The sequence below is a fragment of the Lemur catta genome, chromosome 8 (genome assembly GCF_020740605.2).
Source record: "Lemur catta isolate mLemCat1 chromosome 8, mLemCat1.pri, whole genome shotgun sequence".
NCBI lineage: Eukaryota > Metazoa > Chordata > Mammalia > Primates > Lemuridae > Lemur > Lemur catta.
This window is the reverse complement of record NC_059135.1, coordinates 19,260,229-19,273,260: the sequence shown is the minus strand read 5'-3', so window position 1 is coordinate 19,273,260 and position 13,032 is coordinate 19,260,229. Positions and strand designations below refer to the sequence as shown.

Genomic DNA, 13,032 nt, shown 5'->3' with positions numbered 1-13,032 from the left:
AATAATACAGGCCTGTTGGAAAAAATGTCTGCTCCAAAACTACTCAGCTTGCATGTGATTATATTTCTTTTTACATTTGTACCTCTGCAATGTGTGGGCATCTTTATGTGGTCTGTTTCAGACAGAATATTTATAGAAAGCCACAGAATCGTGTCCATTTAACAAACTTGCCCTACCTTACTAAGGATCATGTCTAGTTTTACTAACAGTTATTAATATTTTTCTTTTTAAATTAATTTTAAGTTTTAAAAACTTCTAAATAAGATGTTCCCCTAAAAAATTGAAGTATTACAGTCCAAGTTCCCTCTGATGACTATCCACAATCCTAATGCCCTTTCTACTCTCCCCAGGGTAACTTTTATTATCGGTATGGTACAAACCTTTTTCTGGACACATATACACATACATGTCCCCGTGATGTAGTATCATTGTATGTGTTGTTATTGTGGCTAATAAGTTTTGTTTTATTTTCATCTTAAAGGTATACATGCACCTGTCTACAAGCTCTTTCCATGTATTGTCTTGGAGATCTATCCTTGTAAGTATGCATAGTACTATCTCATTCTTGTTAACTGATGTGAATATTCTTTTCATTCATTTTCTAGGGATTATATCAGCATTTTTCATAGTATTGAATACCTTCATATTTCCCTGTTGATAAATTGGACCTTTGATAGGAATAGCAACATGACCAAACCCTCCAGTTTCACATTCAAATGCGGTAGCTGAGCCCACGTTTTGGCAATCCCATTTCCTATTTCTGACATCATTCGCAGGAAAGCAGCAAGCTTCCCTTTTTTTTAGAGTAGTGCTAGATGGTTTCTACTGCCTGAGTTGACACCAACACCACCAACCACACAGCAGCATCTGACATTTCCCAGGAGCCCCTGGGCACCTGATGTCGGGGGAGTAGGCAGTCCCCTGGGGCAACCAGTGACTCATGACCCGTCAGCTGCTTGTTTTCAAGGCTGATCTGCTGGCTCCTATTTTCAGATCTCTCCATGGTAGAGAAAACCCTAGAGTACGATTTGAAAACAACTAGTGTAGTTTGGAGTCCCCTCTCTTTAAGAATTTGTTGACACCTTCGGAGAGCTGAAGGAAAAGCATATACAGGCAGGAAAAATTATAAAATCAAAATACTTAAGCTCTAATGCCAAATCATTAACACATTCCACTGAAAAAGCTATGCTTGGAACAACATAGCATGAGCTGGGGTCATTCAACTATTAATTCCATAAGTATTTGTTGAGCCCAAGTACTGGGGATACAATGGTGAACTAGAATGTAGGTTCCATTCATGAAGGCAGGGACTTTGTTTTGTTCTTTGCAATATCTCCAACACCTAGAACAGTGTAGACTCATAGTAGATACTCAATAAATAGAATAATATCCTGTACCATAACATCTAGAACAGTTCAGGACATAGTGGACACTTAATAAATGTACTGAATAAATGTAAGAAGACAGAAAAAGAGCAACTTAATGTTTGCATGAAAGTTACATTTAATTTCTGAAAGATCTATTTATGATCTGCCCAAATCCAGTAGAGAAAAGCTAAAGACCACTGTCTTCCATAGAGAAAACAGAGATCTTCTGAAAACCACACCAACTTCAGCATCATCACTCACTCCAAGCAACCCAAGATAGAAAACCAACATGTCTCACATCTCCAGAGAATTCACACCAGGTAGTGGCATGACCAGTGTCACCAGAGTGAAAGCCAGCCAAGGGTTGCTGTGGGGTCTCTTATTTCTGCCTCTGCAGTATCCCTCACACTGCCTTTTGGTAACAGTACTTTATTTTCTTTTCAGGAACAACCCCCCAACCCGCCAATTCCTTGGGTTGGTCATAACAATGAAGTTATGCCCGCATCCCTTGCTCTCTAACCTACAACAAGGGATGGGCATAGTGACCGAGATGAGCCAATCGAACACTCTTTACGCAGTTTTCATCTTAAGGACAAGGACTCAAAGATGGAAAATGGCTGGAGTTGAAACATGAATTACTTTAGGGACAGGATCTTGAAGAGCAGGCCCAACCGCAATCGCTGTATAGATGCAACATCTAGAGCTTCCCTGCTCCTACATGACCCAAGGTCTAGTTGTTCTAGCTGCTTAGTTTTCCATCAGTCTGTTACTCCATAACTATCTATCAATACTATTTTCTTTTTTTCCCTTTTTTGCTTAAGTTAACCAGGGTCAGATTCTGTTGCTTTCAGAATTAACCCCATACGGTCCAACTGAAGTGGGTTAAGAGGCAGGACAAGGGTAACTGTCACAAGAGAGCTAATTTGAAAGAACATGAAAGAACACAACCTCTTTTAGGTGGGGTACAACACACCAAAGTTTGCTTAAGTCAGATGAGATTTTTATTTCTGTTTCTTTCCCTGGCTTCTCCTCCCTGAGGAGAAATAGACAATATCTGCTATCAGAGAGCCCTTCAGTCCTATCACTCTGTGGTTTTTTCATAATGCAAACTACTTTCTAAATATTGAAACTGTTTTTATTTGGTATAGTCTGCTGGTCAATTTCACTTCCCTCCCTCCCCCTGAATATATTACTCTGGGAAAACCTTAGTAATCGTAGCCTTTGCTTATTCTTCAGTTTCAAGCCAAATATCTTAGCTCTCCTCAAAATTCGGTAGATTCTTTCCTAGACAACTGCATACTTAGGAATAATTCTGCTCTTTTAAAAGGAGAAAATAATTTCTTCCTGGGAGAAAATAAAACACACGAGGTGGGCTAGAAGAGGTACCTCACATCCCAAGATGTTCTTCCAGAAAGCTTGATTCTTTCAGCCTTTCCATGAAGGTGCTCTAGCCCTGCTGTATGTCAGCTCCATCTAACACCTTTTTGTCTAGGTATTTGTGACAGTCATCCTCTGAATATTAATTAGTTCCTAATTAATAATGAGAAAAACATCACTGAAACTGGTTTAAGTATAAGAGAAAACTTATTGCCTCGAGTAACTGAAAAATTCAGAGGTAATGCTAGGTTTAGACATAACTTGATCCAGGCACTCAAAAGATAAAATAAACGTTGATTTCTTTTCATCTCTGGGCTCTGAGTTACGGCATTCGCAGGCCGCATGGATTACACCCTCTTTTCTGCTAGTAGTCCCAGCACAAAGAGAACAGCTTCTTCCAAGTCAGGTGATCAGCAGGCCCAGGCCTGACTCTCATTGGCCTGAAACGGAACCAGTTGCTCTGTTCAGAGGGAGGGAATACATCTGCCTAGCAGGCTCTCGTCTCATGCACACACTTGCAGAGCTCAAGTGAAGAGGAATTAGGGAAACAGGAAAGGTAAGCCACTTGGACTAAGAATGGAAGTGGACTAGTGTCCTAAGGAAAACCAACTGGAAGCACAAAAAGGGGAATGGACACGGGCAAGGCAAAAACAATACACATCCAGTACGCTTAGACATGGTAGCTGCTGACACACCGGTTCAAACATGGTGTGCATGTCCAAGGAGCTCCGCCATCTGGAGTGGACAGAAAGGATCCCGCAAGGAATAGCCAGTCCACAGTTCTGTCAGGCCAAAAGTCCAGCGTCACACACTGCAGGAGCTCACTACGCTAGTAACTTCAGAATCCCACTGCATCCCCTAAAAATTCAGATAGTGAATGGATGAGTTCAGCAATATCTACTCCCCAAACCAAACAGAAAGAGAGAAATTATTTCATTGAAAGTAAAGGAATTCCCATATCAGACTTTTGGCAGGAGCAGAGTTTCTTAAAGAGTGATGATCCTTAACACCCACAGTGGAATCCCTGGGGAAGCTTACTGAAACTCCACACTCCCAGACCCTACTTGAGATCTTTTGAACTGTAATTTCTGGGGTGGAAGACCCAGAATCTGCAATTTTAAAAGGCTCCCCAGCAGGGCAGGAATGAGGGTGAGACATATGAGGGGTCTGGGGTGCACCACGCAAGAAGGCACTTACTCTTGGGGCCGTCCCTGCAATTGCACAGCCCTGAAAGTGAGTGCCTCCTTACATGGCGTACCCCATGCCCTTCCCTCCCCTCACCCTGGTCGGCCCTGCTGCTCAGGCTGGGAAATTCTGAGGCATGCCAAGTTTGAGAACCACTGGCAGGGCAGTTCTGGGCCTTGGCATAATGGTGCCTCCATGTGTCTGCAGTCAGGATCGGGTGAAATAATCCACATAAAGCACTGAGTACAGTTTCATGGGAAATGGGAAGCACTGCACAAATGTTAGCTGCAATTGTTGTTAATAAAGTATATGTATCTGAGTCAGATCGACCCCATCGCCTTCCATAGCCAGCTGTGACTCCTTGAAATTATTCAACCGCACAAATACTTATTGAGTGTCAATAAGTATGGCACTGTGCTCAGCCCTTTGTGGAATACAAAGATGAAGAATAAACAGTACTCATCTTCAGAGTACTACCCAGAGCAAATCTACCCAGAGCCCAAACTAGAAAATTATGAAACTCAAATGTTCTGTGTTCATCTGTGCCTCAAGGAACCCACCCCTTTTGGTTCTGACATTGTGTTCTTCCTTAACTCACCCTCATCCTCCCTGTGATTAACTATACCACCATAGCTGACTATACTCCCATAGCTAACTATATTCCCATAACTAACTATACTGCCGTAGCTGACTATACTGCCCTATCTAGCTGTATGCCCATAGCTAACTATACTGCTGTATCTAACAGTATATAGCAGTATATTCTATATAGCTGACTATACTGCCCTATCTAGCTATATTCTCATAGCAAACTATAGTGCTATATCTAACAATAATCCCAATTCTAATTATGTCCCCATATCTAAGTATACTCCTATATCTAACTCTACTGTCACAGCTAACTATCCTGCCATCACAGACACTTCTCAGATGCCCAGAACAGTCTCAATTCTCAGGTCTAGAGATGAGATATGGAATCTGACTTCTTTTCACCTCTGGAAGATCAGCCTCCCTACAATCCCAAGTATTTTATGTTCTCCAAAGTCTCTCCATAGTATACCTAACTAAAATTAAACATAAGCCTGGACCCACCTGTCATGCCATACCTCCTCCTAGTGCAGTTAAACTCTAACTTCCCACAAAGGTTATATTAAATAGTACAAACTTTCCTATAATTCTCTGTGCTGCCACCTCCTGGCCTTCAATTGTAAATGAACCGCAATTTCTTGGAACATGGAGTTAAGGATCTGAAATGAGTTAGAAAGTGGGTCTGTAGCTACACCAAAGGCTGGGGCAGAAGGATCACTTGAGCTCAGGAGTTCAAGACGAGCCTGGGCAACATAGCGAGACCCCCATCTTTACGTTTTAAAAAAGAGAGATTTCCTTCACTCAACATATAGAAAGTTGCTACAGCTATAATACTTATGTGGGCTTAGAGGTTAAAGGGCCATAGTAATATTTCAGTGGGAAATTTAAACTAGCAGTAGGCCCCTTCAGGGCACTGCTAAACTGAGCAATAAGACCTCTCTCCTCTTGGCTACCATGTGCTAAATATCACTGAATATTGTATTACTATTTCATTTAGTCATATTAAGTGCTGGTATTTGATTTATTAGCCTAAAAACCATGGAAAAGTATATGGGCCACTACACACATTTCTTAAATAATATAAAGGAATTAATTTAAATAAATGATTAAAATTGTTTTGGTTTTGTTTTAAAATTTTATTATTTATTTATTTTTCCTTTTATCTATTTAAATAAATCTCTCTTGGAAACAGCTTGACAATATAGAATAAAAGGTGGAAGTCCAGATACTTCCCAGAGAAAGAACTGTCTCTTGTTTGGTGAAATGCATTGCTGGACCATTCTGGCTATGTGAAAATTCCCTCGGATACATGTGCTGGGAGGGAGAGAAAGAGAAATGCATCACTCTGCGTGGTAATGGAAGGAAAGTACGAGGAGTGCTCCTGCTCGGTGTGAGGAGCAGGGAATGGGGAGATGCTGGAACAGAGATGGTGAAGGGGGAAGGGGAGAGGCCGGTCCCCGAAGAGCACTGACAGTGAGCCTTTGCTAGAGGAAGGTGGCAGTCGGTCCCCATGACAGCACAACACTACATGCCAGTACTGAGACCTGGGGACAGGTCGAACTCCCAAACTGATAAATGCTTAATGTTTTGCTTAACCCAAGTGGAGGCCTCTTTGAAGTGTATGCTATGTGTGCCCCTTTCAACAGCCTTCTGAGGTTTTAAGATTCGTCTGGAAGCTCCACTCTCCCTCCCCAGGCTGAGCCTCCCAGGGTCTTCTCTCTATGAGCTCTCGTTCTGAGTTGTTTTCAGTTTAGAAAGGCCTTGTCACTTCAGGTAGGGAAGGTAAACTGAGCCACCCCTCCTTATCTCTTACATCTTTCCTCTATGCCCCCCAAGAAGGCTAGGCACCCTATATTTTGTCCCTAGGCTCCTTTGACTAATCATGAGTGTTCCTTAGTCCAGGCGAGAGCTGTCCCTGCACAGTTGATGTTAAACAAATACGGTTTCTTGCTTATAGAAAATGGATTATGAAGATGAATTGGTACACCAATTTGATCCAAAATGTGAGTATATCCCTTTCATGGTTCCTGGCACCGTGATGTCCTTGAAAATATAAGAGAATGTGTGAAAATGCACATCTTGGCCAGACAGGAGAATGGTTCTTGTAGGAATGTAAAGCTTACAAATAAAGGCAAAATCCTTAATTGCCACCCCACCAATACCCAGAAGAGGTTGATTTAAAGACATTAAAAAATTGTAAAACTAGGAGAGAAGACCTCTGGTACCCACAGACAGCCTCCAGGAGCAAAAGAGCAAAGCTTCTCAACTTAGAGGAGGTGCAGACCTTTGTTCCTTCTCTGGAGCACCTCATGTAACCACGTAAAACATCTGGTATTGTAGATTGGGTTCTCAGGGAAGCCGACTCTGAGATGGAGGTGCAGGAGATTTATTTAGGTCATGCTCATGGAATCAACACCTGTGGAAAAGAAGGGAAGAAAAGGAAGCAGGATTGGGCCTTGGTCAATGACAATAAAAATTCAGAGCTGTTCTGAGTTGGTGCATGAGAACTGGCCCTTAATAACCCCACCACGATAGTCAGTCTCTGAGTGAGGGCCACCTGAGAAAGGAACATGGCCTTGGTTGAGGCAGCTCTCTTCAGCTGAGGTTGCCCGGGAAGGGGGTGACAGCTGCAGACTGTCTGCTGGCAGCACTCCTGGCAGCTTGCCTAATAACCCTTCCTTCCTGAGGGAGGGTCTGCACGGTGCATCGCAGCAGCCCCTGCCTGGCAACCCCGCACCTAACTCCATCCCAGTGGGGAGTGACACAGGCATAGGATTTCCTCCCTCTGGAAATGCCAGCAATTCTTTTCTCAGATTCTCAGATTTCTTCAACATAAGATTAAGTCCTCCAGGCAATACCATTTAAGCCTTCTGCTCTTCAGAAAGAACATTCTAGAAATAAGGTTCAGGAAACTTTCTACAAATAGAGGCAGTCTCATCCACATTAAAATGATTAAAAACTCCTCCCTAGAAGTACTGATAGTGTAGATGAACTTCAAAAACATCATGGTAAGTGAAAAAAGCGAGACACAAAAGGTCACATATTATATCGTTCAACTTACATAAGATATCCATAGAGACATCATGCCAACTGGTGGCTGCTAGGGCTGGGGGGACTGGGAAATGGAGGAGCAACTGCTTAATGTATATGGGGTTTCCTTCTGGAGTGCTGGAAATATGTTGGAACTAGACAGAGATAGTGATTGCATGGCTTTGTGAATGGACTAAACACCACTGGATCATTCATTTAAAAATGGTTAATTTACATTATGTCAATTTCACCTCAAATAAAATGCGGTTAGAAAACACAAAAAAAAACAAACACAAAAAACTCTTCTCTGGGACAGTTAACCTTTTACTGTAGGGGCCTTAATTTTTGAGTAAAGAGAAATTATTAAAATGTTGTTACTCTGTCCTCAGAGTAAACTTAGATTTTACAAGGCCAGTCAGGTAGAACTATTTCGTATTTAAAATCAAGCTTCCAGCCAGATATGGTAGCTTCATGCCTGTAATCCCAGAACTTCGGGAGACTGAGAAAGGAATATTACTTGAAGCCAGGAGTTTGAAACTAGCCTCAGCAACATAGTGAGAGCCTGTCTCTACAAAAAAATTTTAAAAATCAGCTGAATGTGGTGGTTCATGCCTGTAGTCCCAGCTACTCAGAAGACTGAGCTAGGAGGGTCGCTTAAGCCTAGGAGTTTGAGGCTGCACTGAGCTATGATCATGACACTGCACTCCAGCTCCAGCCTGGGCAACAAAGCGACACCCTGTCTAAAAAAAAAAAAAAAAAAAAAATCAGGCTTCTTATTCAAGTAGTAGATACCAAATAGATAACCAAATTATGCAAAACTATAATTTAAATAAAGGAGATAATTTCTGCTTACAAGAATATTTTCCTCTAAAAGGAGTTTGAAGTGTTGTGATTCATACACCCTTAAAAGTTTATTGAAATGATGTGAGATTTCATGGACTCCAAAAGAATTACCTGTTTGAAAAAGCACACTCTGGGCCAGGTATGGTGGCTCACCCCTGTATTACTAGCACTTGGGGAGGCCGAGGCAGGAGGATTGCTTAAGGTCAGGAGTTTGAGACCAGCCTGAGCAACAGCAAGACCCCATCTCTATAAAAATAAAAAAATTAGCTGGGCTTAGTGGTGCACCTGTAGTCCCAGCTACTTGAGAGGCTGAGGCAGGAGGATTGCTCGAGCCCAGGAGTTTGCAGTGAGCCATGGTGATGACACCGCACTCTAGCCCAGGTGACAAAGCAAGACTCTGTCTAAAAAAAAAAAAAAAAAAAAACCACACTCCAATCAATTAAAAAATACTTGGTGAAAATTATTCATCTCTTGTTGGTAAAATTTGGACAATTGCATATGAATATTTTGCTTTAATGTGTTTGGTGTTTGATGACAGAAAAACAAAATAATAGTGTGAACACATTTGTTGGAAGCTAAAAATTATGTGAATTAAACTATATTTAAACAAATAATGGTCTGCCAGCACCATTCCACCACTAGTACCCAGCAGTTTCCATTTTATCTTTCTAGAAATATCTGACATTTTTCCAGTAACTGTGTATCTAATTCTATTTTCTCTTAATATACTCTAGATATTTTCTCAAACATACTTGGATTTTGGGAATTTGAATTTGGATAGCATTGAGGTAATGCATATTTGAATTTTTCTTGCTATTTGAGAAACTGGAATTCTACCTTAGGGTTGTCTATAATTACAATAAGGATCATACGCTTAAAAATGGTTAAAATGGCAGATCTTATGTTATATTAATTATACCACAATTTAAACAATGAAAAAAAATGTAGATCTATCTTTCTATCTATCAGAGACAGAAAAAGAGAGAGACACACAGTTCTGATATTTTTCCCCCACTGGAATATAGAACTAAGTGCAGACCAATCAACCTATGCAAATTTGTGATCAGAGCGCTTACAAATAGCAATTTCAATATAAATACCAGTACAATCAAAAAGACGTTATTAATACATTCCTAATAAATAATTTCTCTTTAAAATAAAAGGATGAAAGCAGCACGATGGACGGGGATGTAAAGAAGCATTGAGGCTGCTGAGTTAGGGCAGCAAAGGCAAATTGATAAAGACCAGGTGGGAGATGCAACAAACTCTCACTGCCTCCAGACTGGCCTGAGGGCTTGTAGACTGGAAACTGAAACTTGCTATCCCTCTCTCTACAGTTCTCAAAATTCAGGGATGCTAAGTCATGCTCACAAACTCCCCAGAAACTGCCACACACGCTCTAGACTTACACAAAGCTCCCAGGCTACCTGAAAATGCTTATAGGCCAGGCCAGCCCAGGATTTTCCTTCAGGCAAAGCTGCCCTACAAATCAATATTTTAGATTTCTTTTTGACATGCATTCAGAGGAAAGGGAGATGGTTTAATGAATTCACCTCTGAGAGTCTGATGCATCCTTCTAAAAAGAGGGATGTACATGCCAAGCAAACCAAACGTTTTTAGGGGGTGGATGGGGCGTGTCTCTTGTGGCCGTGGTAGGTGCGCATGCTAATGGTGGCCACGTGGGCTTTTGTCTGCTACCGTGGTGACTCAGTCTCCCACAGACAGCCACATTTTTGCGTTCACATTAATATTTTCAATCAGATTAAAATTACTACTTGCTATGCAATGACAGGTTAAAAGGTTAAGGAAGGTTAAAATTTTGGAATTTGCTCTGAAATACAAATCAAGTGGGAGAACTAGACAAACAAATTTGGAAAAATATGAATACTTCTCAAAGCTGGGTGATGGGAACTATTATTATACTATTCTCTTTACTCCAGTGTGCATTTGAAAAGTTCTATTAAAATTTTTTTTTTAAGTACCCGGTACCTGGGTACTTGTCTGTCTCTCTCACTATATTGCAGTGGTCACAGGCTCTGAAGTGAATCCTTTTGTTCCAATCCACTTCTGCCATCTGTGATCTTCAACAAGTTATCTGACCTGTTTGTGCCAGTTTCCTCAATTAGAGAATGCTGGTAATATTGGAACCTACCCTACAAGGTTTTTATAAGATTCAAATGAGATAATACATGCAAAGGGCTTAGCAGTGTCTGGCATATAGTAATCACTTAATAAATGCAAGCTATTGTTATCCATCATGTTTTGATTCTGTAATTTGACTTTGTGGGCAATTTATTTCTGCTTTCCAATTTGAACACACAAGCCCACCATGAGGCCCATTCTCTCTCTCTCTCTCTCTCTCTTTCTCACACGCACTCTTACTTTGCCTGTTCATCAAAATGTCTGCTTTGTATCTCACTGAAATCTCTGTCTTTAGTTTCATTCTTCCAAGTAAAACGGTAACAACTAATTAGAAAGAACTGGGTAAAAGCATCCACTTTCCCCAGTTCATATCCATACCAATCTCCCTGCCCTCCACAATCAATCCTATTATTCCCAAACCCAGATTCGATGCTAGGTTAGTCTTCTTCCAGAAAGTCTCATCTGCCGTAGAGACACCTATTGTAAGATCTTTGCCCTTCTCCTCAGCTTTTACTATAAACTCAAATTGAACTTCTTTATTTCTTTGTATTTTGGAATTTTTAAAACCACCAAGGATTGTTAAACGGCTTCAGTAAAACCAGAAATAGGCTGTTCCACTCTTTTTAGTTCCTCTGAAAACAGGAAGCCAAAGAAATCTAACAAAATAACCTACAGTATACAGCTTTTTTTCCAAAAGGTTAAAATTAATCTCTTCTCAGCCTTTTGGCTAAGATTAAGTGTAGTATCTGTTCTTATCAGTTTAATATCTATCTATGTCCTCTACCCAGAAGGTTAAAACTACAGCGTAAGAAATTCTGACTTACATCTACTCTGAATCACTTATAGAAAAGGCTCTTTTTTTTAATCTTTGCTATTTAAGTCCATGATAATTATTCACATTTGAAAAAGCTGACTCTGTTGAGTCATACTTAGAACTACAAACTCTGACTAAACTTGTGACTCAGTCTAGGCAAATGAAAATAGAAGCCGAATGGTCCAAAATATTCAAGAGAAACAAAGAATACTTTTTTTAATTTGCTGATTTGTTTGAGTTTTTCCCAAATTTACCAACTAAATATAATTTCCCTAGTCAAAGCATAAGAACTGAGGTACATCAACACAACCAAATAACTGGACTCTGTTGACTCAGCTGTCCAACTGGTAATGCTGACTAACCCAGCCTGGGACACTGACCAGCCAGGGGCACATGGAGTCTCTCCAGGTCAAGGGGCAATAGTTTTGCACCACCAAATCCATATTCCATTTGGGACCTGGTCTTCTATACCCTCTGTCACACTCATGAATCCCCATAAACTACTACAGGCTCATGCACACTCCCTCCTGTTTCACCCCAATAACCATTACATGTATATAAAGCTATATAAATACCAACTAACTCTTCCCTATGTTATCCCCAACCAAGTAATTAACGAGTCCATTTTTATTTTATACTTTTTATTTGAGGAAATTCTAAACTTACCCAAAGGTAGAGAGAATAATAGAATTAACCATATAATATGTTATCTATCACCAGCTTAAACAATTACTACCATGCTGCCGATCTCCCTTCACCTACCCCAGCCCCTCCTCTGTTTGTTTTAAGCTGCAATATTTTAGAGTAAACCCCAGACATCAACATTTCTTCTCTAATGGGTAAGGACGTCAAAATAATAATAATAATAATAATAAATGCCACGCCATTATCACACCTAAGAAAACGACCGACCAGTAATTCTGAATTCAAATTCCTCAGCTGTTTCAAAGCCCTCACAGAGCAAGTCAGTGGTAGAAGCTGGAATCCGAACCTGGGCAATTGGACTCCAGTGGACTCTAGAATCCGTTACTCGTGGAAAGACAGAGTCCAACAAGAGCTCTGCAGGAATGGACAGAAAAGGCCAAAAAAGCAGATAGGACACAAGGAAGCCATAAGCAGAAAGGTTAGTAACCTCCGCAAAGGGTGGCCCTCAGTCAAGAAGGGGGTTTCAAGATTCTTCCTTTTAGGGAACTGACAACCTCAAGGAAAGCAAGTTTGGAGGCTACCAACAAGGACAGGTGGCAGGCCCACCTAGACCAGAGGAGTGAGGAGGCCCCCAGGAAGACAGCGCAGATGCTGATGGCATCAGGACTTGGCAGGTCCTGACAATCCAACTCGCACCAGGCAGAGTGCAGGCGTGCGTCTCACCTGACCCAGCCACAGCTACTCAAAAGCTGGCACTAAGCAATAGAGGGCCTTGGTTACCATACAAATCAGTATGATCCACAGACGAGATTCAAAATATCTTGGAGATCTGGGCTGTCTGAAAACAAGGGCTAAATGATCGCTAGCTTTTGATCTAGTAAACCTTTCTTGAATATGATCTTAGAGTATTCCTGCTACGATAGTTGGTCTTATTTCAACAGATAGCTCCTTTGGTGAAATGACCCCCTGTAAACAGGGAGTGCAGAAGAAATACTAAGAGAAGAAATCAAAGCTCAAGTTGAAGCTTTGCACCCAGGCTTT

The 13,032-nt window shown here is 41.0% G+C and overlaps 1 pseudogene; it reads left to right on the top strand.

Moving 5' to 3' along the window:
• The first annotated feature begins 11,239 nt into the window (after positions 1-11,239).
• LOC123644288 lies at positions 11,240-11,349 on the top strand (annotated as a pseudogene).
• Positions 11,350-13,032: the final 1,683 nt, after the last annotated feature.